The sequence below is a fragment of the Prunus mume genome, linkage group LG2, assembly GCF_029339155.1.
Source record: "Prunus mume cultivar Tortuosa linkage group LG2, ASM2933915v1, whole genome shotgun sequence".
NCBI lineage: Eukaryota > Viridiplantae > Streptophyta > Magnoliopsida > Rosales > Rosaceae > Prunus > Prunus mume.
This window is the reverse complement of record NC_142699.1, coordinates 33,170,627-33,175,585: the sequence shown is the minus strand read 5'-3', so window position 1 is coordinate 33,175,585 and position 4,959 is coordinate 33,170,627. Positions and strand designations below refer to the sequence as shown.

The 4,959-nt window shown below is 36.1% G+C and overlaps 1 long non-coding RNA gene across 1 annotated transcript; it reads left to right on the top strand.

Annotated features, from left to right (window-relative positions):
• Positions 1-493: 493 nt before the first annotated feature.
• Positions 494-2,099, top strand: LOC148920097 (uncharacterized). The gene is made up of 3 exons (XR_016124492.1): positions 494-764; positions 1,579-1,758; positions 1,868-2,099. It is a non-coding gene; the product is annotated as an uncharacterized LOC148920097 (long non-coding RNA).
• Positions 2,100-4,959: the final 2,860 nt, after the last annotated feature.

The following is a 4,959-nucleotide window of genomic DNA, read 5'->3' as shown; positions in this document are numbered from 1 at the left end:
AGGAGATGGTGGTTGAAGTATGGAAGACTTTATGCTACGAATATGTGATTGCTATTTACTAGCTGATGCCCTTTGATGCATCAAAGCCAGTTTGAACAAAAGTTACGCTTCTTGTGGAATTTGAAGTCAAGCACTATATATTTCTGTTTTCAATCATGTGTCCATTGATTATTAGTTGCTACTTAACTTGTGCAGCTTGGAATGGAGATTTTTCAATGAGATTTGATGTGCAATTGGAGCTTTCTTATCATGTTTTTGGTATTTTAGCCCTAAACCCTAAAATAATAGGACAAAATTGTGTATTTAAAGGGTATAGCCGTACGGCTATACTCTCCAAATATGTCCGAAATTTTTTAAATACTGTATAGCACGTCGATCGGCGTTATATTTCAATACTTCAATCTAAATACATTTGAAAGGTATAGCCGACCGGCTATACTCTTTAAATATGTTCCAGCTTCCACTCGCAGAGGACGGAACTTGCACTCGCAGCCACTGCTTCGTCCTCCAGGTTCTGCACCGGAAAAAGACCCAACCAGCCCAGGCGCCCGCCCAGCCCCCTAGCTCCCGCCTAGCTACTGCCTAGCCGCCTAGCGATCGCCTAGCCGCCTAGCGCCAGCCTATCACCCGTTTAGCGCCCGCTTAGTGACCGCCTAGCCGCCTATTAGGCCGATTTTTCAAGCACTGCGATAGACTGAAATACTTGAAGTTGGATGATGTTTTCACAGAAGATGAGGGGTTTTTCAAATGGATCTCATGTTCATGTAAGTGCATCAAGGAGTTACATCTTGAAGATATTTTTGGAATAAATTAGATCACCAATGAAATCTCCTTTTTGGAATCTTTTAGTTTTGTGCTTGATTCCCTTGTGTATATTGACCCTATCCTTAGCATCTCAGCTGAAAAACTTGAAGACATACTTGTTCTTGTTCACTTGGATCATCATAACTGTCTCAAGAATTTGGTCAATATTTTTGCTCCAGATCTTAAGTATTTGAAATTGTCAGGGGATGATGTATGGATTGGCCAAAGTTTGGGGAAATCTACGTCTTTAGAAAAAGCCAAGTTTTTTCTGGAATCTAATCGCCTTTGCTTTAAAATATTAGCTGAGGTTCTCTGCAGTATAAACAAGGTTGAAACTCTTGTTCTAAACAGAGAGACCACCATGGTAACTTGACACTATTCTTCAAGATGTTCTTTTTATTTCATGGTTTTTGTTTTTTCAATTTTGTCTTGTTTAGGTTATATTCTTTCCCAGCATGGCAACAGGGGTAAGTTAATTTCAGAAAACTGATGGCAATAAGATTTGGTTATATTTTTCATTAATTTTGGTTATACTGGCTAGAATGAAATTTCATGTTGATGTTTCTTGTTTGTTTTAGAATTGTCAGTCTGAAACTTTGTAATAGTACTTTGACAGATCAAGTACTTCAAAAACCATGATAGTTTCAACTTTTAGTTAGTAATGACTATTTCATCGACTTATTCTCTCAAATATATTGCAGGTCGTTCTTTTCTTAATTAATGTTCGTAATTCTTGTCTTTCAGTTTCCTTATGTTTGTGTTTATAACTTTTAGGCTGTCTTCTATGGAGATTTCATGCCACTGCTAGTAGAGAATGTTTGTTATTTGTCTTTTCATGTTGGAAGTTTTCGTGATATGCTAGTCCCAGGAATTGTCTCCACTTTTCAAGGAATGTGTAATTTGAGTACTTTGGAAATAATGTCTGACCCAGAATTCTTTGAACCTAAAACTGATGTAAGTGAAAGTGTTGCCTATTTCTTTCCCCCTCTCTTTCATGAGTTTTTTTTTTTTTGGGTGCGGAAATTTCAACTGATTTGCTTGTTGATTGTTGCCTTTCCTGCAGTGTTCTGGGTTTAATATGAGATATTGCAGATTGCAAAACATTTACGATAATGTAGCTTTACAAGGGCATCTCTCCTCCTGCATTGAGCTCAACAACCGCAATTTTTAGGCATTTTATGTTGCAATGTTGAACTATATGTATTTGACATGTAACGTAGGCACCAAACTCTATTTTGGTCTGTTCTAGTTTAGGCCATTTTATCTTGAAACATTGCACTGTGACTAGAACTTGATTGACTTCCCAAATTTCAAAAAATTGAAGTAATTAATCTTCCGAAAAATGATAGACAGAATCAGCAACCTTTCACACGAAATTGCTCATAACATTCTTGCCTTCCTTGTTATAGAAGACCTCACTCGTTTCAGCTGTCTCCAAAAGATGCAGAGAGTTTATCTGTCAACTCCCTCACTGAATTTTGTTGGGTATTATGCAAATTTGTTAACCTGCGAAAAGCTATTAAAGTTAATGAGTTCTTTGGATAGGTTCTTATTCATTCATCCTGCCTTCAAGAGAAAATCCATGTTTCGCTGAAGATGTGAGGTTTCGATTTATTACGTGAATCCACAATGTTGTGAGGTGTAAAGTTGAAGTTCTTGAGGTTAATGCCGAAGCAGTAGGGAGACTTTATTTGTTACCGTCGTCTGTCTTTCTTTGTGGATCTTTGAGGTCCCTATCGCTATCAGATTCTTAAAGCAACCTCCCTTGCTTCTTCCTCTAATCTTGAATACTTGAGGCTGAGATATATGCGTATAGAAGATGATTAGGGGTTTTTCAAACGGATCTCGTGTTCATGTAAGTGCATCAAGGAATTACATCTTGAACGAGTTTTTGGAATAAAACAGGCCACCATTGAAAGCTCCTCTTTGAAATCTTTTAGTTTTGTGCATAGCACTATGTCTTGTGGCCTCATCCTTAGCATCTCAGGTGAAAAACTTGAAGACATACTTATCGACTCGGATTTTCTTTCCACTTGCAAGAATTTGTTAAATATTTTTGCTCAAATCTGAAGTATTTGAAATGGTCAGGGGATGTATCGATTCACCAAGTAATTTTTGGGAAATTTAGGTGTTTAGAAAAAGCTGAGCTTTTCCTGATGCCTGAAGTGGATGACGTTAAAATCTTGTTTGAAGTTCTCTGCAATGCAAAAAGGGTTGAAGCGCTTGTTCTAAACAAAAAGACTACGCACCATGGTAGTTTTTTCAATTTGGTCTTATTTAGTTTATATTCTTTCCTAGCATTGCAATATGGTAAGTTAATTTGTATGTATAATTTCAGCAAACTGATGGCAATAAGATTAGGTTTACATATATATTGTTATAAAACTAGGGGGAATTGTAGAGTGCAATAAGAGGAAGAGAAATACAGAGAATTTGTTCTATGAACTTGTATCAACTTAAACCATTCATCTTTGATAAGCGCCTATTTATAAGCTTACAATAGAGGTATTAATTCACAATTTATAGCTACTAATTACAATAATAAGGGCATAGGTTAGAAAGCAATAAGGGGTGGAGGTAATAGATGTTTATGGTGGTCATCCACATTCCATAGATTTATAACACTCCCCCTTGGATGTCCACCACACAATGACATTGTTGCCTCATTAAAAACCTTGCTTGGAAAACCTAGTGGGACAAAACTGAAGAGAAGGGAAAAAGAGTGCAAATTTCTTTTGGATCATTGATCTGGTGTTGGACACGCTTATGTTGCCTCATTAAAACCTTGCGAGGAAAAACTTAGTGGGACAAAAACCTAGTTGAAGGGAAAGAGAGTACAACGCGCATATGTCCTGCATGTAGTAGAATTGGGATGCTCCCCCTGATTGATATATCCCTATGATTTTCACTAACTTCTAGAATTTAGGCTTCAGAAAAGCTTTGGTAAAAAAAGGTTCGCAAGATTATCTTGTGAACAAATTTGTTTGACTCCAATCTCCTGGCTTTTTTTGAAACTATGTCATCCTTGATTAACCCTTCTTTGATTTGAGCAATACAAGCAACATTGCCTTCATACATGATCGTTTATCACAGTATTCAACATGCTTTTCACTTTTCAAATGATTGAACTCTTTAGGAGCATCAACAATTTTCTAATAGTTAGAATATGTTACAACAATATGAAATTTGAATTCAAAGTACTTAGACTTTTAGTGTTAACTCTTAATTAAAAATATCGTGACACTTTATATCCTTCAAGGGGCTGCTTCACTTGATATATCTCAAATATTTCATGAGCTTTGAGGATCTCCATGTACCATACAGTCTTAATAAATATGCTTTTAACACATGCTATAAGTTTCGCGTTAAAATAACAAATGCACTTATAGAAATGTGAATGTATCTATGATGAGATGGGAGACTAAAACCATGTCTCTCCCAGGAAACCTTATGTCATATTAGTGATCTTATTTCAGTTCACAAACACCAATTCGTAACCTTCATACTTAATATTTGTAATTCAGTGTTTGAGCTATAGGTTGAATATCACACACTTCATATTTAGTGATAAATGGAATTGCCTATTTCCATTTTGGCCCATCACTTAACTTGTCGACATTCATGAAACGTGATTTAATATAATCATAGCCCTTGATGATTGTAGTAGCTAGCTACTAATAAACCAAATGTATCATCGATTTGTGGAATATGTGGATCATAAACTCCTATAGAGCGTTATTTTTTATGGGGCATGAATTTTTCAAATAATCTCAACTTCCGAGAGTTAAGTCTTTAGAACCTATATTTTTGTCATGCTTCAGGCATGCATTATATATATAGTCACCATGTTAATGGATTGTGAGACGAGAATATCAATCCATGTTAGCATATGCGTAACTTATATATGCATTATCCTTTGATGAGACAAAAGCAGACCGATTCAACACTATTTCACGACGTTCTTTAGGAACTGCCATTATTTCCCCTAACGGTGGGAAAATTGTCTCAAAATTTAGGAAAATAAACTCATCATCATTATCAAGTCAAATTAACTGGATTGGATAATATGGGAGTTGTGCTCGTAAGCGTCTTGACAAGAGACAAATATCTGACCATTTTAGTAGGGACATTCAATAAAACTGGTGAAGTGATCCA